We start from the raw sequence: 26,106 nt of genomic DNA on the forward strand, positions 1-26,106 counted from the left end.
AAGAAATGTGTGTGCTCCTTTAAGGCTTAGATACCTCCTAAGTTTGTATTCATACTCCCAGTTCAAATTCTCAATGAAAATGTTTTTTCTTCTCCACCAAAAATCCTGGTTATAAAGTACACAGAATTAGAAATATGTAATTACTAAAAATATACCACAGTTGGTTTGTTTAAAGTTGATATACCTATATTATCTATATCTATATCAATGTCTATGTCCATAGCTATATATCTATTCCATATTGTCTATATCAAAATATTCACAGTATACTCTTTCCATATCTAGTATCCATTTATCTCATATTTTTATTACAGTTATTAGTGTTTGGTTTTCTCCATTGTTTTAATTTTTCTCTTCAGAGGCTTTCATCACACTTATATTAAATCTTTATTGCCCATCCTAAATGTTTCTTGTATCTTTTTTGGCAGCAAAGTGTTTCTCCTTCTAAAGTGATTAATAACAAAACATTCACAAAGCCTCGCATGCATTAGAAATGTCAGCAATGAGGTTGTATTAGGCGACTACTTTTTGTCATAAGAAATCAGAATATTTCACCACAAAATAATTCATCAATCAACTATTTATAAAAAGTCTACTGTATGCCAGGCAAGATGTTAAGCCAGATATGAGCATGACAGATATGGAAGGAGACAGGTGTTAACCAAATTGTTAATATAATTACATTTTGACAATTTTACCCAAACATCCCATGAGGATTTATACTAAGTGGATATATGAATTTTCAATTACAGCTAGAACAAATTGCCACAAACTTCAAGGTTTAGTTGAACATATCTTCATTATCTCAATGTCCTGAATGTCAGAAATACAAAGTGGGTCTAAGTGGGTAAAATCAGACTACCAGGATTCTCTGAGGATTACTTCTTTGCTTGTCTAGCTTCTAGAGGCCACTTACATTCCTTGACTCCTGGCTCCCTCTTCTCATCTTAAAAATTAGCAACACTGGGTTGAGTCCTCTCTTCCTTTACACTGATCTTTTCCTCTAATTCACAGTTAAAGAACCTTCTGATTCAACCTGCATGGATAATACTGAGATTCGCACTAGAATCTTTCTTCCTTTACCATGTGATATAGTGCCATTTCTAGTAACTGGGACATCTTGGAGTGGGGATCATAATTTTATTTACCACATGCGTCATACATTTTCTGGGACTTGAGTGGTCAGGGAAGGTTTGAGTTTTTATATTTTGGGGACTGATATTTTCACTGAAGCATGAAAAACCACATGGCAGTTAGCTAGGTGGAGGGTAAACAGAAACACAGAGGAGGGAGCAGGGAACTGCAGCTGTTGTAGTAGTTCAGAGGGATGTGAGTCTGTCTGAGACAGACCTGGAATTTGAAAGAAATGGAGGACACAGGGCAGACCTCATTCACTTTCAAAGACGGAAATGAGAATCATTACCATCCATTAGTTTTGTTGTTAATTTTCCATTTTATTAAGTGAATAACACACATACACACACACACGTATATACAACAAAGATTCCATCATAGACATTTTCAGTGTATAATTCACTAGTTTCAATACATTCCTAATGCTGTAGTGACATCACCATCTTCCATCATTGGAGTTATCACCTTTTCAAAATGAAGCACTGTATTCGTTAAATAACTTCTCATTCTCTCTTTGAACTGGTCCCCCAGCAATCACCATTCTGCATCCATTTCTATGTACTTGAATACTCCAGCCACCCAATGCAATGGAGTCAAACAATACTTGTCTGTTCTGTGACTGGTTTATTTCACTTGGCCGCCTCACATTCGTTCCTGCAGAAATATGTTTAAAAAATCATTTCTTTTTTAATACTGAGTATTATAACCCTATACATGTGCCTACAGTCATCTGAGAGGAGATGCCTCACTTGAGATATTGTTTAGATCAGATTTGCCCATGAGCAAGCCTGGGGAGGACTGTTACTTTGTTTTGTTTTGTTTGTTTTCTTTTTCTTTCTTTTCTTTTCTTTCTTTCTTTCTTTTTTTTTTTTTTTTTTTTTTTTTTTTTGAGACAGGGTTTCTCTGTGTAGCTTTGGAGCCTTTCCTGGAACTCACTCTGTAGCCCAGGCTGGCATTGAACTCACAGAGATCTGCCTGGCTCTGCTTCCCGAGTGCTGGGATTAAAGGTGTGTGCCACCACTGCACAGCTTGAGGACTGTCATTATCAATTGCCGTGGGAGAGCCCAGCCCACTGTGGGTGGTTCCATCCCTAGGCAGGTGGCCATTGGTTGTATGAGAAAGCTAGTTACGAGCCTGTGAGCAAGTCAGAGCGTGAGCCAGCAAGCAGAATTCCTCCACAGTTTCTCCTTTGAGTTCCTGCTTAAGGTCCTGGCCAGACTTCCCTCAGTGATAGATTATGGCCTGAAAGTTTAAGCCAAACAATTTCTCTCTCTTCTTAAGTTGCTTGTTACAACAGAAGGACCTAGAACAATGCAGATACCACATTTTATTTATTCTCAGTCATTTATGGGATTTGTGTAATTTTCATGTTTTTAGGTTTTGTGAATCATGCTGCTGTGAATGTGGATGCATATATAAATATCTCTTCAAGACCCTTTCATTATTTGGTATATATTCTCAGAAATGGTATGCAGTATCATACGGTGATTTTATTTTTAAAAGTTCTTTTGGTAATTGCCATACTTTTTCCCACAATTTTTCTACAATTGTACACTCTTGTAACAATGGACAACCATCTCACTAGTTCCCATTCTGCCAACATCTGTTATTTTATAACTTTTATAGTGATGTCTTAAGGGACATGAGCTATTGTTTCATCATAGCTGTGATTTCCATCTCCCAAATGGTTAGTGATGCTGAACATGTTTTCATGTGATTTGAGGCCATTTAGGTGTCTTTTCTGCACAAATTGCCTCTTCAGGTTCTTAAGCCTAATTTGGAATCAGTTTTATTTTTGTAGAGTTTTAGGAATTCTCTCTCTACTCTGGATATTATTCTCTTATACAAATATATAATTTGCAAATATATTTGTGGTGATATATTGTGTCCCTCAATATATTGTGCACCATAATAAAGCTTATTTGAGGATCAGAGGAAAAAGCCAGCCACTATATTAAACATAGAAGTCAGGCAATGGTAGCACACACCTTTAATCCTAGCATTTGGGAGGCAGAGATCCATCTCTGTTTGTTCAAGGCCATATGTAGTGGCACACGCCTTGAATTCCAACACTAGTTAACCATAAAGGTCTGGAGGTCTGTACAGACAGACAGGAAGTGACAGAGCTGGGCAGAAAGAGGAAGTGATGTAGCTGGGTGGAGAGAGGAAATGAGATGGTAGAGCAGAAAGGCATATAGGCATGGGTATACAGAAAGTAGGTCTCTTTGGAGGATGAGGGTTGGTCAGGTGAGGTTGGCTGTGGTTTGTCCTATTCCTCTGATCTCTTGGTTTTAACCCCAATATCTGGCTCTGGGTTTTTTATTAATAAGACCATTTAGCAATTTGTCTTACATATATTCCCTTATTTTGTGGGTTGCTTCCCTATACTATCAATCATATCTTTGAGAATACAAAACCATTTGATTTTCATGAAGCCCAAATTTTTGTTTTATCTTGTTATTGTTGCTCAGGCCCTTCCCGTTGTATCCAAGAGATCATTGTTGAGCCTATGGACATGAAGCTTTTGCCTTATAGTTTCACCTAAAAGTTTTACAGTTTTAGGTTGGATACATTTTGAATTATTTCTGCTATTGTATAAGAGTATAATTTCATTGTTTTGAATGTGGATATTAAATTTTTCTGGCATTGTTTATTAAAATGACTATCACTTCTTTCTCAAGTTATCCTGGCATGTCAAAGAAAAAATAATGGCCAACATTTAAAAGGGGTTGTTTCTGGCTTCTGTCCTGCTGTACTGATCTATGATTATTTCTTTTATGAGGTATCACATGATTATTATTGAAGTATCACATGGTTGTTTTTGAGTTATCAAATTTTTTGAGGTATCACATAGTTTTCTGGGGAGAGGACATTGCATTAGCTTACTATAGTTTCCCAAGTTTCAATATCAGGAAACAGGAACCTTCCAACTTTGTTCTTCTTTCCCAGTGTTTGTTGACAACAGGATCCTTTGAGATAACAAATGAATTTTAGGACAGCAATTGTATTTCTGGAAAGAACACATTGGTATTTTGAGAGGACTGACATAGGAATCTGTAGATCACCTTAGGTGGTTTTGATGTCTTAATAATATTGTTTTCTAATCCATTAACATGAATGTTTCCGTGCACCTGTGTCTTTAGTTTCTTCAGCCATGTTTTGTCACCTTATATGTGAATATGTTACTTCCTTTGAGTCTTTTATTTTCCTTGATGCTAATACAGATGGAATAATTGTTTTAATTTCCTTTTCAACTGCTCACTGTTAAGGGACAGGGACCTCCTGATTTTTGGGTGTTGTTTTTGCATCCTGCTACTTTTCCAAGATGTAATTTTATTATTTTTAATTATGTGTATACATATGTGTCTGTGTGTGGGTGTGTGGAAGCTACAGATTGTTCTGAGCAGCCTGACAGAGTGCGTCCAATAGAACTCTGTTCCTCTGCAAGAGTAAAACGTACTTCTCACTGTTGAACCGTCTCTCCAGCCCCATCCCACCACTTTTCTTAGTTCATTTCCCATTTTGGATGGCTCCACTGTATAATACTTAGGATTTTCTACTTTGAAGATTAGCATAATCATGGCCTTTATACTTCCGATTTCCTGCTTCCTCTGGCTTGAACCTTCAGTACTGTGTTGAGTAGAAGTGGTAAGAGTAGGTATCCACCCATTGTTTCTGATGTGAGACAGAAAGTTTTTAGTTATTTTCTATTGAGTATGATGTTCAGAGTGTTTTTTTTCTTTCTTTCTTTTTTCAAGACGGGGTTTCTCCATGTAGTTTTGGTACCTTTCCTGGACCTTGCTCTGTAGACCAGGCTGGGCTCAAACTCACAGAGATCTACCTGGCTCTACCTCCCGAGTGCTAGGATTAAAGGCATGCCCCACCTGGCTAGAGTAGCTCCAGAGTGGAGTTTTTATATATAATTTTTATTATGTTGATAGAATTTGTAGCTTATTGTGCTTTTTTAATAATGAAAGTTGCCAAACTTAGTCAAATGATTTTTCTTCATCAATTGAGATGATCACATAGGTTTTTCTTCTTCCTGTTTATATGACATATTATGCTGCTCAAGTTTATATATATATCCTTACATTCTGGGAACAAATCCCGCTTATTCATTGTGCATAATACCTTTAATATATTTTTGAATTTAGTTTGCTATGATTTTGTTGAGAGTATTTGTATCAATGTTCTCAAGAGATGGTGGGATATAGCTTTTGTCTGGCTTTGGTGTTAGTTAATTCTGGTCTTCAATTTATTGGAAAGGTTTGAATGGGATGTCAATTCCTCTTTAAACATTTTGTAGAATTCTCCAGTGAAGCCACTATATCCAGGGCTTATCTATTTGTTTTTAAATTAAGAAGGTTGTAGAGTTTAAGCTATTGACTTTATACTTTTTACTTATAGATCTGTTCATATTTTATATTTTATCATGATTTAGTATTGGTAATTTTTGTATTTTTAGGAATTTTTCTTTTTAATATATATTAATCAGCTTGCTGGTTTATAATTTTTCATAGCAGTCTTATAAACTTTTATGAAGTTCTTTAGAATCATTTATGTCTCTACTTTTATTTCAGTTTTAGTAAACTGAGTCTTTATTCTTCTGCTTCTTTTCTAAGAACAAAAATTTCAACAGTATCATGTAAGAGGTAACTGCTTTTGCATTTATATATCTATAATCAGATATATTAACCAGCAGTGAGATCATAAATCTCTATTATTTGAAGGATTAACTTCTGATGTCTTTTCTGGCTCCCATAAGCTTCATTCACATGGCTCCTGGAACACATACATGACTTCTTATTGCTATGGATATCACTCTATATAAATAAAACACTGATTGGCAAGTGGCCAGGCAGGAAGTATAGGCAGGACAAGGAGAGAGGAGAATTCTGGGAAGTGGAAGGCTGAGTGGGAGAGACCTGCCAGCCACCACCATGACAAGCAAGATGTAAGGTACCAGTAATCCACAAGCCACATGGCAACTTATAGATTAATAGAAATGGGTTAACTCAAGATAGAAAAAGTAGATAACAAGAAGCCTGCCACGGCCATACAGTTTATAAGTAATATAAGCGTCTGAGTGATTATTTTATACATGGGTTGTGGGACTGCGGGGCTTGGTGGGACCTGGAGAGAAGCTCTCCAGCTACATCTTATCATGGGGCTGAAAGTGGCTTGGGGCTGCCACTGGTAATACCTACTTAGAGAATCTTATCCTTTAAAATGCGTGGTCTACCAGATGACAGAGCTGAATACAGACTGGAACACATTTCCTCTTAATTTGCATGACAGTTGAAAAGTAGATGCCATTTTATTTTTAGGTGTGAAAATAGAGGCTCAGAAATACTGGGGGGGGGGAAGCGTGCTAAAAGTTATATAATTATTAAGATAGGTTGCAACCAGATCTCTAAATCCTTTTATTCTTTTTATATTTTTTCTTAAGGAGATCAATAGTGACAGAAGAAAGTGAACTGGGTTTTGAATTCACTTTTCTGTTTTTGCTTCTTTCCAAGAATAGTGTCTTTGTCACTGTTCTGTTGCTGTGAAGAGACCCCATAACCCTCTTATAAAAGAAAGCATTTCATTGGGGGCTTGCTTAAAGTTTTAGACGCTTAATCCACTATTATCATGGCAGGGAACATGGTGCTGGAGAAGTAGCTGAGAGCTACATCTTGATCCTGAGAGATAAAGAGAGAGAGAGAGAGAGAGAGAGAGAGAGAGAGACTGATTGCTTCTGGCTTGGGCTTTTGAAACCTCAAAGCCCACCCACAGATACACACTTCCTCCAACAAGACCATACCTCCTAATCTTTCTAATCCTTTCAAATGGTTCTACTCCCTGGTCCATTCTTACTTAAAACCACCACAAATAGCATCTAAAATAAATCCTCACTTTCTCTTTCTGTCAGTTTGTTCAACTAGATTTTCGCATCCATCAAATTCACAGCTTGATCTCCTAGACTGTGTCTACTTCATTCATTATAAGAGCTCTATTTTTAAATTACTAGAATTTAAATCCCTCAATCCCTCTCTCCCTCCTTCCCTCCTTCGTTTCCTCACTCTCTCATGTTTTGTCCTGAATACCAATAGTGTCTTCATTTCCTGTTGAAACAAACACATCTATTCTGATCATTGCAGATGACTTGGAAGCAACGGTTTCCATTCAAGTGCACATGAAGGCAGTGATGGAGGACAGCTATCAACTTCGAGTGTCAGTCTTCAGGATCAATGGATCTTGTCTCTTGAGACCGGGTTTCTCATTGTCCCAGAGGCTTAACGGTTTGGCTGAACTGGCTGGCCAAAAGCCCTAAGATGCTCCTGGCTTTTACTTCCCAGTGCTGAAACTACAAATTCATGCCACTGCGCTCATTTCTTTTACATAGGTTTAGGGGCTCAAACTCATGTCCTCATGCTGGTGCAGCAACACTTCACTGACTATGAGGCTAGCTTTTATTGTAATAGCTATTGAAATTTTGGCCTTGGATTGTTTTATAGCAGGTAGGTTATGACCCCCCACCCCTTATAATGCACAGAGATCCAGTTCTCTTGCTATAAAATGGTGTCTATTTATGTTGACTCAAGGGGGAGAAAAAGACTCTTGTGTGGATTGAAATCCTAGTAGGAAAATTCTCTAGTACCCTTGTAGCATCTAGACTTCCTGTTAATTAAATGAAAGTTTCCTTACCTTGTAGTCTCTGTCATTTTTATGCATTTTAGTTATATTTTAAATCAACTAGTCATGTTTTTACTAGCCCAATATTAGGTAAAATATATTTTGTTTTATCTAGATCGTATTTTACCAGTTCAAATGGTCCACAGGGCCACAGCTAGCATGTATGAATATGTATATGTGTGTGTGTGTTCATCTGATACCCTTTGGTAACCTAAAAAGCATATATCAGGACTTACAAATTTTGTAGGAGGAACTAACAGTATGATTATGGTGGTTCTCCTATGTACTACAACTAGTTTTGATTGATAACTGTGAACTGCTATTCCTGTGTTTTAAATGTTTCAAAATGGCCTTTGTCAAATTTAAATTATGTATATTTTAGACTATGAAAATAAAAGCCTCTTGAGACTCAAATTATTTACATTTTAAGTGGAGAACTTTTTTTGTGGACCAGAAAGAGAACCCAGAATCATCAAGTTGTGTGAAAAGTAGAAAGCTGTATTTGATGTTAAATTAATATTTGGTTCACAAGTTAAGTAGACTTTGGCTATATGAATACAAATAAAATGCACATCAGTGGATCAAACTGACAAATATTTACCAAATGACCTATTATAGGTCTAGAAGGCTGACAGTAAAGTGATAGGCCAGAGACTTTTCAAATCATGGATCAACTAACATTAAGTATGAGGTTTTATTTACAAATTGGGTTGCAGTGATAAAGTACAGATAGCCCTTGTCTTAAAATCTATTGGTGGGTGTACATGCTGAGATAGGGACAGTCTGGTGTCCATATAAAAGCACTGTATGTTTAATAGTCAAAGAGAGGTACTCTGGGTGCTTAGGACATGAGTCGAGTTACCTAAGATCAGCTGCTTAAATCCAGGACAGCTTTTCAAAGTCTATGAGGCTTGAGTTCAGTGTTGAAGGATGGAAGGAGATAAGCAGAACAACTTGGTGCTGGGCAACATAATTAGCATGGGCATTTCCTCATAAGCTGTACTCACATGGCTAACCTCCAGCTTCATGTCTACATTTCCAGCTTGCTAGCTAACAGTTAGGAAAGGAATGAGTCTTAGAGTTCATCCTATTGAGGATGCTGGTTTGGAACTGTGACTAAGCAGAGCAAGGTCTGGCTGTATAAATATTTTCCTTATCCGTAGTTGGAAATGTCACATATTATATCTGGAAGTTACAGTGAGTACGATCTAACTGAAGCATGTCACCTCTGAAATACTTCTGTTTGTACTTGGGAAAATACCTAAAGGAACACTAGATCTTCCATATTTATTTATTTACAGTTTTTTAAAATACTTTAAGTATTCTCGTTTTATGACTATTTTACTGATTTTCTTTAAAACAAGTAAGTCATTTCGATGAAGTTTTCCAAGTACTTTCCCAAATAGTCCTGAATTCATTTTATTTTTATGGGCTGCTAGGCTTTAATCTCTTATCACAGAATCAGAAATGTACCTGTTACATAGTGGCGAATTAGTTATCAATCCCTTGGGCAGTATATTTTAATATCAGTATTCTGGGGAAGATGGTATAAATCTTGTGTACGGCATTATTAGCTTAGGCAGCTGCTGACTTAAAAAGGCCACTTTAACAAGTCACCACTGTATTATGTTTAATTAGGTACAGTTTATATAATGAGGTGTTCAGTTCTAATGGAAAGACATGCTGTGAGCAGCACATCTGCAGGAATAACTATTACAATCAGCATTGCCGAGACCCATGGAACTGCAAATTAGACTTACTTATCTAGAAATAAATTACATCCCAATGCCTTCATAAAGCTCATTAATTAATTCCACTGGCATAAAGGTCTTTTTCTTAATTTCATGTTCCATTAGCATAATAAACACAATTTGAGTTACAACAGTATGATCAGTTTAATGGATGCTATTTATTTTAGTTTTTTATTTAAAGTCCTGGTAACGTAGAATTAACATCAATATGCTGTTTGGTCCTTTATTAAAAATTCCCATAGGATAAACAACCCAGATGTTCAATACAACATCATATATTTGCTGCATTTTACGACTCTACTAATTGGCCATATGGAAAGGTGTTGCTTGGGTATAATTTTTATAAAAAAATCTCCTAAATTATATGGATTGTAATAATTACAATTAGTTTACATGTAAAGTTGGATAGGTTAATATATATTGCCTGTTTCAGGCAAAATAAGGCTAAACAAACTTGGAGTGCCATGCTTTATAGCAAATACCAGTTGGTTTAAAAGAAACTCTGACAGTGTCTTAAGCTCCCACTACAATGATAAAGATTAACTTTGCCTACATTCTTAAATTATGCGGTCTCTATTTATAAAGTATGTATCTTCAGATACTTGTAGTTTTTTTTAAAAAGATTTAGTGTGTGTGTGTGTGTGTGTGTGTGTGTGTGTGTGTGTACTCATGCAGGTACCGGTGGTGGCCAGAAGAGGGTTCCTGGAGCTGGAATGACAGGAAGTTGTGAACTGCTGGGTGTAGGTGCTGGGAACTGCACTACAAGCAAACCAAGTGCTCTTACTGTTGAGATTACACCTCTCTAATCCTATAGATTTTTTTTTAGATAAGTTCATTTTGTTGACTGGTATGACATTAAAATATTTACATGTTTATACTATGGAATTCTAGATTAACTGGACCTGATATTGTCTAACATAGCTATTATCATACACTTTATAAGTGAGCTCATGAATCAGGCTTTATAAATACCACATTGATATCTTGTTATTGAAATAAAATGCATTGCAAAGTGAACATAAACTTTCCTCCCATGTCATAATATCTTATTTCAGGACTTTTTAAATTTTGTTTACTCAGTGTACTCTCTCTGGTACAAAAATATAACCTATGTTGGAGCCAGTGAGATGGCTTAGCATGTCAAAGAACTTGCCCCCTATGGGATGACTTATCCCTAATAGGCTTGAGGGCCAGCTGGCCCCAACCAGTAAAAAAAGATACTTTCTGAGAGCCAACCTGGGTCTGCCTAAGGGCCTTGGCAACAGCAGTTGAGACATGATCTGGAGATGACCTGGACCAATGAAAAGAAGCCATGTCATACCAGCAGATGCATAATCATCAGACCTTCCCCTGGGGTGGGGTGGAGGGTATATAAGGCTTGCCTCTTCCTGGATAAACTGAGCTTGTTGTTTTGACATTTTCCCAGAGTTTGTGCTGTTGACTCTGTGCTACTTGGCCCTTTTCCCCCAAAGGGAACAACAGCATAGGACCCTGCCACAGCCACCAAGGCTGACAATCTGAGTTCAGTCTCCATATCCCCACAGGCCACAGAGATGAAGGAGAAAACAGACTCCATGAGTTTGTCCTCTGTGCTCTGTACACACACACACACACACACACACACACACACACACACGCACACACACACACACTTCCTGTGGTGGTTTGAAAGAAAATAGCCCTCAAAGGGAGTGGCACTATTAGGAGGTGGGGCCTTTTGGATAGGTATGGCCTAGTTGGAAGAAGTGTGTCACTGTGGGGGTGGACTTTGATTTCTCCTATGCTCAAGTTACTCTCAGTGTCACACTCTACTTCTTGCTGCCTTCTGATCAATATGTAGCCAGCACCATGTCTGCCTGCATGCCATCATGCTCCCCATCATGATAATGTACTGAACCTCTGAACTGTAAGCCACCACCTCAATTAAATGTTTTCCTTTATAAGAGTTGCAGTGATCTGGAAGACGGTTGTTTGGCTCGAACTGTTTGGGGGGCACCCAGGCAGGGGGATCAGGATCTGTCCCTGGTGCATGTGCAGGCTTCTGGGAATCAGGTGCCTGTGATGTGACACCTTGTACAGCCTTCGTGCAGTGGGAAGGGGCTTGGACCTGCCTAGGCTCAGTGAGCTGGGCTCTGCTGACTCCCCATGGGAGACCTCGATTTGGGGGATGTGGGGATGTGGGGATGTGGGGTGGCTTGGGAAAGAGGGCTGGGGGGTGGGAGGAGTGAGGAGGAGGGGGTCTGTGGATAGCATGAGGACTGAGTAGAAAATTTCTTAATAAATAAAAATAAAAATAAAAAAAATAAAAAAATAAAAAATTGTTTCAATAAACTAAAATCTACACCAATGTAAAATTAAAAAAAAAAAAAGTTGCCGTGGTCATGGTGTCTCTTCACAGTAATAGAAACCCAACTCAGATACTTCCTTTTACTGCATTTTCATATTTGAGTATTTTCAGTATTTTGTTTGTATTTATTTCTGCATTAGTTAGTAGAACTGTGTGACAAATGGGTTCACAACTTAATTGTTAATAGTAATAATGATCACTAATTGTTGCACAAGTTTTCTGGGTGTTAGAAGTCTGAGGATAGCTTAGATGGGTAATTCTCACTTGTTTGGTCATGTTGTCATCATCTGATGGCCTGACTGGAGCCAGGGACCCTCTTTCAGAGTAGCTTGCTTCCTGGGCTGGCAGTTGTCTATAAACCTCAATTTCTCTGCCGGTGACCTTCCTCAGGGCTTCTTGGATGCTCTTATGCAGAGGTGACTGGCTTTTTCCTGAGTGAGAGATCAAGAGGCTAAGAAAGAAGCTGAATTCCCTTCTATGACCTAGCTTTTGAAAACACATACCCTTCCTCAATTCTGTCAGAATCTGTTGGATCTGGACCACCTCTAATCCTACCAGAAGGGTAATACATGGTCTTCTTTCTGTCCTCTAACAATGCATATAACCTCCCAGGGTCTTGCAAAGTAATGTTTGATATAGCATTGGCTTCACAGTATGGTCAGAGTTATCCAACAGTGTCTGCCTCACAGAGCACCCTGTAGTTGATCAGTGCACAAGAATGGGTGCCTCTCAGCAGTGACAATCTGGCACCTGGAAAATTCCTGGAGTGCTTCAGGTCTTCAGGACATATTGAAAGCCAGACTAGGCAGTTCTATCATCAGTGAGGAATAAGTACCTAGCAGCAACATGGTAGATAGACTTGCCAGTCAGAGGGAAAGCCAACTGAACAAAAACTATAAAAACTTAAAACTTCCATGTCCTTTATTCTGGCCAACTGATGGACAGTAAGTACTTCCTCTATTTAGGCTGGGTCTGCCAATGTCAGTTAAGACAGTCAAGACAGTCTTCCAAAGATATGCCTACGGGCCAACCTGATATATACCAGTCCTCACTGAGATTCTCTTCCCAGGTCATAACAGATTGTGTCACATTGATAATTCAAACTAAGCATCACAATCCTTCTTGTGTTGTTGTTGAGAAACCTATGAAGTTAAGTGACATCTTATCTGACTTGCCACTCAGTCAGCTTACAGCATTGTCCTAAGCAAGATCAGCCATGGTAGACTCTGCTATTCCAGACCAGGAAAGAGAAAGGCACTCAAGAGCTGCTAATATAAAGTGCCCTGAAGCCCAGACAGGCAAACGCTGGCCTCGATTGAGGCTCAGTGCTGTTGAGTGTATTTCAATTCAGCCCCAGGCTTTTGGTTTCACTTTTTTTTTTACTTAATCATTTCTTCTTAATAATAAAAAGGAGGAGAGGAGGATCTCTAGCTGACTGAATCCTTAGCAAACATCAGAATGAGCTCAGAGGAGAGACTGTGAATAATTACTGTCTAGTTGAAACCTTACTGAATTCATGACCTTCAGAAATCATGAGATCCTAAATGGCATGGTAGGAAGTCAGAAGGTTTTAAGGACATTAAGTATGTGCTTGCAGGAATTAGTAAGGACTTTGAGTAAGCAGTGAGATGTTACTAAAACAAAAAGCATGAAATATCTCACTTGCTTGGGACTGAAAGGGTTGTTGGAATGGCCTTGATGAGACTGTTAGTGGCTTTCCTTAAAGAGTCCTTGGTGAGGCTGAAGCAGGGCTAGACTTTTCCTGGGAATTCCCAGAATAAACAAACCATTATAACTGAACTGCAAGTCAAACTCTGTTTTAGTGAAACAATAAAGTGTCATTTTACTTTCCTGCTGCTTTGTCTAATGTTATTGTTTTATGAAGTTTTTACCATTTCTGAGTGCTTGATTCGTTTTTGTTACTGTTGACTTCTAAATTCTCTGTATTATTACTTTACAGGTTAACATCTTTTATAAGTATACAAGCTGAATCATGTTTTCTAATCTAAAAACTAAAGCAAAACTTTTTCTTACCCTTTCCACCAAGAAAAATGTTATGCAAGCCTATATATATATATATATATATATATATCCTTGTATGTGTATAAACACATATACATATAAGTATACAAAGCAAACACTTACTGATAAATGATAAAATTTAATATTTGCAGATTTTCTGGTATGCATATAATTTTATCATTTATTAAAGAGGAAAGAAAATTTGCACACTAATGAGCTAGATGTGCTTATAAATAAGTAATTAAATCTTGGCTGAAAATTTGATAATGCAGGATGTAGAACATCATCAGAGTTCTTCAGAGTTGATGGACATTTTGATCTTATAATCATGAATGCTGAGAAGACTGATGTACATAAATATGCACTATAAAAGCAGTAGACTCGTGTTTATGGCTGTTTCAGAAATTGTTGGAAATTCTGTCCCAATCCCAAGACAAAATTCTTGGAACAATTTTTATTTGATCATACTTTTGTGTCAGGTGGGTAAGTAGGTGTGACGTGTGTGGAGGTTAGAAGACAACTTGGGGGAACTGATTTCTCCTTCTGCTGTGTGTGTCCTGGGGATCAAACTCTGGGCATTAGTTTGGACCCATCTCACCAGCCATCATTGAGCAAGTATTTTGTGAAACTCAAGTCAGCCACTGAAATAACAGTTTTAAAAATCAAACACTGACACATAATATAATCTAAAGGTATATTGATTTGATACTTATTTGCCAACAGTAGGAAGATATTGCCATCGTTTCCAGTACTTAAATCTTTATGTATCTATAAGAGCAGAAAACTCTGTATGTAGAGTAAGACATACTGGAGAAGTACTGTCTGTTTTGACAACATGCCCAGGGACAAGTGTGCATGCTGTGTGTCCAGAATGGGTGCTGCAATGATGTCACAGGATGCAATAGTTTTGAACACTGCAGAAACACCTCAGATTCATTAATTGTTAGATTTTGAGTTAAATTGTAGCCTTTGTCTCTTCAAAAATGTTTTTACTATTGCCAAATATTTCATTACCCCCACATTCAGTTATGTCACCCACATAGGGTGGTGACCCACAGTTTAAGAAGCTTACAGGAAGTGGAGGAGGGTTGTTTGTTACTACCCAGTGGTGGAAAGTTCAGCAGCACTGTCCCTTAAGGGTAACACTGATTGTAGAAATAACACCAAACAGCCTGAGTATCAAGCTTAGGAGATTTCCAGGCTGAGAGTAACTAATGTTACCTCACTATTTCTTACACTTAGTCAAATGCAAGAGCAGTCAGAATAAGGTCAAATAAGTTCTGCTAAGAAGTGAATAGCTTGGTTAAAATAATAAGATCAGAGCATGGAGACGTCTCAGCTCCAGAGTGTGCTTGCTGGGGAAGCTTAAGGGACTGAGTTCAGATACCTAGGAAAACTCCAGGTGGTCGTACAGTAGCTGCAATTCTAGTTTAGGTGGAGATAGAGGGTTGCTGGGGTTTGCTGACAAGCCAGATTAGCCAAAATAAATGGCAAGCTCAAGGTTCAGGGAGAGATTGCCTCTTAAGGTGGAGAGCCCTGGAAGAGGACACCTGACATCTTCCTCCAGCCTCCACACTCATATAAGCACAAGTATGCACACTTACACATAGGTTAATTCACACACATACATGCAGACAAACAGACCAATAATTTCTCACTCTGTGCTCCCAAAGTAACAGTGTCCAGAATAAGGAAGACATCTAGGAAAATGTCACATTCAGGCATCATAAGGAAAGTGACAAAGATCATCTACCGATAAAGTCAAGAGTGTTTGATTAAAACTCTTTCTAAAAACCTCAGGAACATTTAGAGCATCGCCTTTAACAGAAAACATCCTTATTTTTAAGGATGTTTTTAAGATTTTAAGGGTATTCTTTGCTGACCCATCCTTAAGCAGCAGAGCGCTTGTTTTGTTTTGTTTTTTTCCTTCTTCCACTGCATCACAGGAAGCTGCAAGCAGAGGAGGAGGACTTGTCTCAACAAGGCTTGTGCATGTGGCTTTGATCTCACAGTGTGAACCATAATAAGAATTACAGAACAGCCCCAAAGTTCTTAAGAGTATTGTGTTGATGGGACCACTGCCAGCTCAAATGGAAAGGGACAGGGACAGCTCAAAATGACAAGATTTTTGGACTCTTTGACTATTTTGGAAAAGAGGGAGGGCAAGAAAACATTACTCCAAGGATAATGGAGGGCCCTTTATAAATATATGTGATACACTATCTAGACTGTATGCTGTAAAATTCCACATTCATTGCACCAGCTAATGTCTAGTATAGAGTAATTAGCTCCACTTTTTGTTGATCTCAAGTGCAATGTCTTATTAAAGCCCCATATTAGATATTGCTGTGGAAATAAAATGGCATTGCAGAGCACACTTATAATTTTTTACTATCCTGAAATTGCCACTCATAAAGTTCTTTTATTTTTCCTTTCTCACTGCACCCTTTTCTGCTATAAAATGTCCATTGTTATATTTGAACTTTTCCCTCCTGAACTCCATTAAAATTACTTATATTCTGTATGTAAGTAACTCCATGTTTCCCATTCATTCTCCAAATCATGATAATCTATTGCTTTTATCACTTTTCTCATAACATATGCAGCATGTGGCAATGCTATGACTGGGGGAGGGGCTCTCACATGGCCACACTGGTTCCTGTTATGTGCTATTAAATTAATAACTGACCATCAGCATTGGTGATTCTTGCACTAAAGAGCTAGAGGACAAAGTATAATTTTTCATAAAGACAGAGGAAACACAGTGTCAATCAAATACTCCTGCCCCTAGTCCAGCCTTGCCTTGTCCATTCATCTATGAATGTTACGTACACGACTTCGTGGTAGAGAACGTTTCACCGTAGCTTGTCTGAAATCTATACTTCTTATTTCAATTATTAGTTCATATTTATGTATACATGTATATGGGTGTCACTTTCCTGTTTGCTCGGGTGTGTGGATGAGAGTACACATGTATGTTCATGTTTGTGGAGGCCAGAGGACAACCTTGGTCATCATTCTCCAAGGACAATGTCCACTGGCCACTTGGGACAGGGTTTCTCCAATGGCCCAGAACTCAATGAGTGAGATAGGTTGCTTAGTCTGTAGTCTCCAAATATCCTCCCTTCTCTGCTCTCTTAAGCACTCACCACCACCCCATACCTGGTTTCTGTGTGTATGTTCGGGCACCCAGGCTCAGGTCCTCATGCTTGTGAAGTAAACATGTTACTGACTGAGCTGTCACCTCAGCCCTGGATTCCTGTTCTCACTTGGTCTGTCTTGCCAAGCTGGATCATCTATTGGGATTTGGGTTTTAGTCATTTTCATTGGGAGGTTAAAATGAGTAAGAATGGAGGCTCTGGATCATGTTCCCCCTCTTATATACTTTATTAGAAGCATTATCTTATCGGAATTCTCCATGACATTTGTTGAACACCTCCCCCACCCCCCAGATACTGTGCTAACTGCTTTAAGTGTTATCTCACTGCGTTCTTATACTACATTCATGTATTATTATCTCAACTCTATGTCTGAAGAAGTTGAGTTCTGGAAATGTTAAATGACTATTCTAAGGTTGGAGGTCATACAATAAGTAGTAGAGCTGGGATTTTAATATAATCCTTCTTTTAAACCCTATGTCCTTCAACATGATTTTTTTTCAAAGAAAAAAGAGTTTAATGAAGGACTATACAACTCACAAAACATATTCGACATCACAATGGAGTTCTTTCTTCCTAATAGCGGTCTATAGCTAGTTCTCCATGGCCTGAAGACACCCAGTCTTACACATCACCAGATGGTGAACTCTATTTTGCTGTTAAAATTTCTTGTCCTCACCAGACTTTTTTTTCCAGGGTACTGAAGCTGTACCGGGAACCAGTGAATCTGAGTTTCACTGCTTTTCACTTTGCCCCCAGTAAAGGTGCTCATGTACGGTTAGGTGGGATGGGAGGAGAGAAATGGAGATGACAAATACTTAAATAGCAGCAATATGTGTAACTTTTGTTTGTCTTCTTATTACTGAGAGTATTCTAAGTTACTGTGAATGGTGTTTTCTCTTTCAGAAAGTTAAAAAGAGATTGAAATGCCTGTGTCACCACACTTTAAAATATAAGATATTTGAAGGAATTTACATCAATAATTTTTTTACACATATTTAAATCCCACATTCTATTTTTATTGCTCTGATATGAAACTGGAAAATATTTTCAAAAGCAATGAAACACTTACCCTATTGTCCTATTGATGGCTCATGATGTTTTAAACTTACTCTGACAAAATAAAAGGCCAACTTAAGAGTGGGTTTGCAAGTTGGCAAAACATGTTCACCTTGGCCCACTTGACACAGTAGATTTTTAACTAGAAACTACTTAGGTGAACACAAATATTGGCGTTACCTTCCAGCACCCTGACCCGTGAATTCTTCTTTTGAGGCTGCTTCTTTCCCCAGTGTAGTCAGTAAAAAGGAAACAGAAGCCTGTTTTTAATTTTGTAGACAGGGAAATGAAAATTACATCTGAATGGAATTTAAGGGATGGTGACAAGCTTGCAGGATGTCAGACTATGACACAGAATCACAAATTTCCAACATCTGAGTTTTACAGCTCTGGAGATACAAACATCAGGGAAAAAAATTATTGCACTGGACAGCAGAGTCAACATCATTATTCAGTTGTATTGTGTTTACTGTATGGGGACTAATGAAGAGCTCCCAGGCCTTGGTGGATTTCAGTGTTGTCAAGTGAGGAGAAGTCACAATGTGTATAATCATGGGGTCAAAATGGAATAAGGCAACTCCATTATGTACTGCAACTAAACACCATCTAAAACTTTCAAACTCACTATGCCTTATGTTTGTCTCAAATAAAAGCATCACATTGAATTTAGAATCAACTGCTAGGGCTGCTGGACTTGATTACATAAATGGAGTCTTGGCCTGGATTCCACCCCTCACTTCTTGAATGACTTTGGAGAAGTTATGTAAACTCTTTGAGCTTTAGTGACCTTATTTGAAAATCGTGGATCGTATTGCCAGCCTTGTAGAACTGGCATGCGAATTAAATGAGATGATGTGTATGATGATCTGGAGAGGCAGACAGATGAGCTTTACAGATGATTTTCTATTCTTTCTCCAACATTCATGTAATTGCTCAAGTTTGGGTCAGGAAAAAAATTAAGTGAGTTAAAAAATCTGCTGTGCGTGAACATTTTTCAGATCAAGCTTTGGAGGAGAATGCTGATTGTGTTTTCTACAGTAAGGTTTGGGAATTGTGCTGGGCTTTTGTTAATTTAAATCATTCCTACCTTCCACTTCTGTTGACAATTCTTCTGGTGATTGATTATAATAACTGAATCACACAACTTAATATTAAGTTGCTTAAAAAGTCTATCTGACTTTTAGACTGGCTTACTCAATTGGTTTGATATTAATTCAGAGATTATATCCTCTATGTAATTAATGTACTGTCAGGGATTACAATTTAAAAAGAAAAGTCAGTTTCAAATGTCAGAGCTCAAGTGGAGACTGAACAAATAGCTAGCTTAAAAATATTCTGTAAGAGACATGGTGGAATAAAAATAAGAAACTTTCAGAGTAAACTCTTGTTCATGATGGCGACGTGGTATTATACTTTATTTCTGCCTTAATAACAAATCCATATAAATAAAAGTTTGTTTAAAACTCTTGCAGCTAATTGCAGGTGTCCCTTTTCCTAATAAAAGCTGCATTTTCTCCACAGTTTACGCCCTTGATCTCTACAAATTGCAGAATGTAAATGAGAATGTCTTTACTCTCGTTTGCAGCAATACAACACACTGTGTACTGTGGGGAGGCAGTATCCCATCTCCACGTCAGGGCCTGGGGCCTCTAGGAACCTGTGGTAGAAGGTTGCATTTTCTGTTTGTTCTTTTGATTTGTTACTTAAAAAATAGGCACCAGGTAGAAATAAATCATCAGATGGAAATACACCAGGAAACCAAACAATAACATGAATATGTTGATCTACAGGCTTGGTGACCTTTTGTGTTTGTTTAAACAGCCTGTTTTAATTAGTAATGGGTATCATTTACTCTTATGAACATTATTGACAATTGAAAACAGCACCTTATAAGCTGAGGAACTGGAGAAATTTAATAGGAGTGTTTGAGTTCAGTTCCTGGAGGGGGTTTGCTTTGTTCTTGACATAATGCTTGGAGTTAATGGACAACTCAAATGGAATGGCTTCATGTGTGTCACACTGAGGGAAGAGGACTGACAAAAAGCCATTAGTGTCCAGGGAAGAAAGACAAATGTAGAAACTCTATCACTTCCAGATGAGTCCTTCCTGTTCCCCAAACTCTATTAGCTTGACAGGCAAGGAGCAAGACTATTAATGCAAAGGTCAGATACTGCATGTTCATTCAATATTTTTTCACTATAGAGGTAGTCAGAAATAGTCTAGAGTCAATATTATGGAGTCGAAGAGAGGATTCCATTAACAAATAAATTTAATGGCTTGGTATTTCATATGGCAATCCAACCTGACTTGCTAAAGCGGGGAACATAGTTTTCCTTGCCAGACAGTCCTGAGCCAAGCAACAAACACTTGGACTATGCTTTCTTCTCAAGGAAGTCTGAAAGACTTCAACACAGTTCTCTAACTTGTCTATTTCAGCTCTAATATCTTTTATAATAGAATCCAGTAAGCATTGTAATTATCAACTTGAGATGACCTGAAGAACATCAGCACTATTCTGTCAAATGATTGTTCTTTTCTGCTCTGAGTGACAGTATTGCCAGTTTTCCAGAGAGACTTCTAAAAAACTGTGTCTTAGGTGAGTAGTAAGGTGGCTCAGTATGTTAAAGGGTCTCCAACCTGAATTCTATCCCAGAACCCATGTTAAAGGACAAGAGACTCTGCCTCAAAACCAAATGGACAACGAGATGTCCTCTGACCTCCACATGTACATCTTGGCACACAGTGCATGCATGTGCACAGGCACACACACAATGATAAAAATATGTCTTGGGTTAGTATTTGAGAAGACACCATTCTTTCTTACTGAGAGCCATATGCAGAGGACAATGTTGGGCCCAAACACTCTGTTAAGTCATTAGATAGATAGTTTGGGTGTGAGGTTCACTTGCACTTGATTTTCATTTACTCATTTTCAGCATTTTTAAAAATGATCTTGAAAACCTTGGTCTGTTTGCTGCATGAACTAAAGAAACCTAAGAGAAAAGTAAACAAACCAGCAATGACAACACCCAAAGCAAGCAAACCTGGACACATCTAACCAACCAACAGCTGTGTTAAACATTATAGAATACAGCATCCTTTTCTTCCTTTCTACTTGTGAGAACTGAGATGCTACTGTGCACAGTGCAGTGGGGTAACATTGTATTGATCACCTGTAGTTGTGCATTCCTTTTGAGATCTTGGATAAGTAACAGCTTCTCTAGACTCAGATTCCTTATATTATTGTGAGATGGTCTCCACGGTGTTGAAGATTCATTCTTTGGAGTGAAAGGATAAAGGCATCTTACACTTTTAATGTCTAAATGCATACATGTGTATATTTGGGGCAAAATTAGATATAGCATACATGTGTTATTAAAATTTCATATGCTGTTGATTGGGAATCAAGTGTTTGAAAATGGTTCTGTCTTCATGGGGACTTTGAGAAATACTGCATTATTTGACAACCAAATAGATGAAGGCTAAAGTATTTTGTAGTTCTGATGTATTATGTCTTTAATAAATAAGGCTGTGTTCCGAGAGTAATCTTTTTCAAGAGCCTAAAAAGTATATAAGTATATATACTAAATAACAATTGCCATGGTATCTAGGAAGATATTGCATACCATTGGTTTCCTAGCTAGAGAGAAATTTGACTGAAAATGGATAGTATCTTGAATCTTACCCATACCTGATTTACATGCCATTAAGATGAGAGTTTGGATTGAATGTCAGACATTTGAGTTAGACATTTATGGATATATCAGGATAAAAGGAGAACATTTAGTATGTGAGAAGGACGTGAATGTTAGGTGGCCAGGGGCAGAATGCTATGGTCGGATATGTTTGTAGCACTTCAAAATTCATGCTGACATGCTTCCCAAATGGTAGGAATCGACCATAGAGCTGTGGAGAAGTGATTGGGTCATGAAGGGTCAAGTGCTCAGCAATAGGATTAATGCCCCCAGGAAATAGGCCCCAGGAAACATTTCAGTTCTCTTACTGTGTTAGCTTACAGTCAGAAGAAATCATCGAGAAGTCCTCCTCAGACACTGAATCTCTTTGGACTTTGATCTTCAACTTCTCAAGCCTTCATAGTAAGCCACTCAGTTCCTGGTATTTTGTTATCGCTGCACATACAGACAAAGACGGTTATTATAACCCAAAGAACACGATTCTATGTATTTTGACATTAATCTGTGGACAAGAGCGACGGCAAAATCCTGTGGTGTCCAAGTTCCATCATCTTTCAGGTAATGGAAGCAGCGTTGCTCCTCTATCCCGCTTAAGTTCATCTTCACATTTGCATCAGGGGTTGGGATGCTCACAGGAGGGGAGAGTGGGGAGAAGTGGAGTTTGTACACTGCTGCCCCTCACTGGAACTTAGGGCTCTGTAGAACTTCCAGGTGTCAGAATATCCAGGGGGTTTTTAGGCCATGAACACAGTACCTAGTGTTCTCACGAGTGTACAAACAGCACAACTGTCACCCAGATGAGAATCTGAACTCTCTCTTCTCAGCTTATTTGCCAACTTAGGAGGTCTGGCTATCTGTAAATTGGCAAGAACATTAACATCAAGGCATTAGAAAACTCCCCCCAAATCACACTTTAGCTCCACTGTCCCTCAACTTTCTTGCTGAGTTTTAAGGCTGGGTCCCCCTTTCAGTGAAATGAGACCGAAGAGGAATGTCCTTTGTGAATAGTTTTATATCAGCACTTTCCACAAGGCTACCTCAAAACAAACAAACAAAAACGAAAAAACACACTGGTTTTCCCTCTCATTTCTCCCAAGTAAGAAAACTGAAAAAACCTTTGGGGTCCTGTGGATAGAGACTCTATCATGTGGTGGGGCTCAATGAATTTTGAAATGTTCCCAATCTGCTTCTAAGGAAGTTCTGGGTCACTTTGTGAGAGAAGCGGCATTCTGAATCTGACTTTTAGAATCCGGCCACCCAGCATGCAAACAATAGAGGAGACAAGCTGAGTCCTTGTGCGAGTTCTGGCCTGCTGATTACAGGCATATAAGGCCCAGCTGTGGCTAGATCAGCTCATCAGGAGAGAAGAGAGAGATGCGGAGAGCAAGTGGAAGACTGGAACAACTTTCATTCTTATTCTTCACATCTCGTCTGTCAGAGCCTTCACTTCTGCTTAATTATAAACTGCATCTCCTTTCCATTTTTGCATGTGCCCTTTCCTCCTCATTTCACATGGGCAAAGGCACTTCTAGACCAGCCTGTGACAGTGCAGTTGGAGCTCAGGGGCCAAACTGAAGTTCCTTTAACATATCTCTATGCAAACAAATATTGATCTATCAACCCAGTCTGTCTGAAAATGAAGTGGTTTTGTAGTCTGTCCCAAATCCATAACAACTTTCTGCTACCTCACACGCAAATCAAATCAACAAAACCAAACCAAAAGGACCAAAACCATAGATTTTTAACTTTCAGGGAAATTTTAATTTCAATTCAACAGGGGAACCTAATTCAATTTTTATATGTTTTGTCTCCCTTCAGTATTTCTTTTGTGACAGTTTTTCCTGGAAGTTGTGGTCTAGATTCGAACCACAAATATGGTTTACTGTAGCTATGTGCTTGCTTCCCGCTACTGTAGAAAACACAAGAAGACATTAGCAAGAAGAACGATCTGCTGAAGTAGTAAGTGTACCCTGGCCAAAGTAAAAATCTTAGACTGCGTAGAAATTTCCTAAATACTGCACAGTATTTAGGAAACTATTTTAATTCTACTGTTTGCTTTTCTCTCACAAAATGGAAGGTAATGAGGGTGCTCAGTGGACACCTCAGTCATGAACCGCTTGTCGTACAAGCTTAAAAATCTGGGTTCAGTTAGGACATGGTTCCTAGCATGCATCTAAAAAGGCTTGATGGCATACTTGCAATCCAAGTCCTGGGGAGGTGGAGATATGTGAATTCCTGGAGTTCTTTGGGCAACCAATGTAGCCTAATCTGTAAGCTAGACTGGGTCCCAGTAAGAGACCTTGCCTCAAAAAACATATGAATGGTTCCTGACAAACTCTATGATCTCTACATGCACATGCAAGCATGCACCTTCACATACATGACCACATATGCACAAGACCTTGCACACATAGGACCATGCACACGTTCCACCCATATCTGGAGATGACAATATCAATGCTGAAGAATTTGTATTAATGATACATAGGCCAGTCATATCTACATATAGTAGCAGTAGCAGTAGTAGTAGTAGTAGTAGTAGTAGTAGTAGTAGTAGTAGTAGTAGAAATTTACTGAAAGCATTTAAAGTGCCTTAAATGGCAATGTTGACCTCATTTATTTGTGAAGGAATGGCCACCACACATGGTCTAGCAAGCTGTGCCCTTCATAAATTGTAGGGAATGTTGTAGGTTTTTTTTTCTTCTGGTAAACAGAAGTAAAGTGTTTTGAAAATAGACAAGGTTTTTCTCTTGTGCCTGAAGGACCAAATGGGCTTGGTGCAGGGCTTGAAATAGATGTTGTTATTGTCCCCTTCTAACCTAGAGAAGCTAATAAACTTGTCCAAGGCCACATAATAAATAAGTAATATTCACATTTTTGCTGGTTGGCACCAAGTACTTAATTATGAAAGTTTATTGAGTTGGCTTAGCACACTCCAAATTCAAGGAGAGAAATGCAGTATAATAGAGTTTCATTGAATGTGTGAGAATTTTGAAAATTTCTTAGACAAGAAGTCTTCAAGAAATGGTTGTAGAAATATATGTGAATCATTTTACCTTCTTCAGTTTAAGTATTAGGAACCATGGCTGACTTGTCAGGTAAGTAGTTCTGAACTGGTGGCCTGTAATCTACTGGTGAGAAACCACATTTGCCCAGGTAGAACTTTCGGTTTTCATGAAATATAGAAACTTGCAAGGCCATAATGATATTAGTTAAATATAGAAATGGTGTGTGTGTGTGTGTGTGTGTGTGTGTGTGTGTGTGTGTGTGTGTCTGTGTGTGACAAGAGTCTTGCTCTGTAGCTTAGACTGTCCTTGAACTTGTAATCCACCTGCCTCAGCCTCCAAATCATAAATTCTGGGATTACAAGCAGGATTTGTTGAATTAAAAAAGGAAAATACAGAGAAAATGGCAGAAAGCAGGTGTTATTGACTGCTCTATTTTTCTTTTCTACTTGCAAAGCTAACTTTATCCAGTTGGATAACGGGCACTTTAAAATTCAGGGGAATCGGACCAGCTAAAGATGGGAGAGACATGTGGGTTAGGTCAGGGAAGTAATGAGGTCTTGGGTGGTGGGGAGGCATGTGGTCATTGATCATGCTGTGAATCTCGAGGTGAAGTAGGCTTACCTAACAATTTTTCTCTGCCTCAGAAATGTCTTATGAACCTACAAAAGCCATAAAGAAGACTAAGAGGGGGGTAAGAAGAGGTGCCAAGAAACAGGGGGAGGGTAGGGCAAATTGACACATTTGACATGAGAGTAGGACAGGAGACAGGGACTTATAAAAGGGGGCAGCAAGGCCAAGGGGGTAGGAGAGATGGGGGTGGTGGTGTAGAGAATCTAGTGAAACACACTTTGCTAAAAATGCCATAATGTTCTCTAATATCCTGCATGTGATTTTAAGAAACAAAAATAAAAAGCATCAATTTCTCACCTCTTAGGGTACATGATGAATTCTACTTGAGCCAAATGTGTTTTTTTTTTTCCCCCGACAAATGTGTTCTTGACATAAGTAGGTGTTTTGTGCCTTTAGTGCTCAGAGTACCTTGGGAAGTGGTCATTGTGATCATACCACCCCCATATAAAACATGTGCTAAATTTGGGAGCTCAAACTCAAAATTTTCCACCTTGGCTTCTATCTCATTCCCAGTGTATCAGGTTTCCTGTACCAAACAACCTTCATATCACAGCTGGAGAAGTAAATACAGTCTTATACATAACAAGACTGGGAAACAGAATGTCGCCAAGGTGGCACAATTTC

Source organism: Peromyscus eremicus, chromosome 6, assembly GCF_949786415.1.
Source record: "Peromyscus eremicus chromosome 6, PerEre_H2_v1, whole genome shotgun sequence".
Classification (NCBI taxonomy): Eukaryota; Metazoa; Chordata; class Mammalia; order Rodentia; family Cricetidae; genus Peromyscus; species Peromyscus eremicus.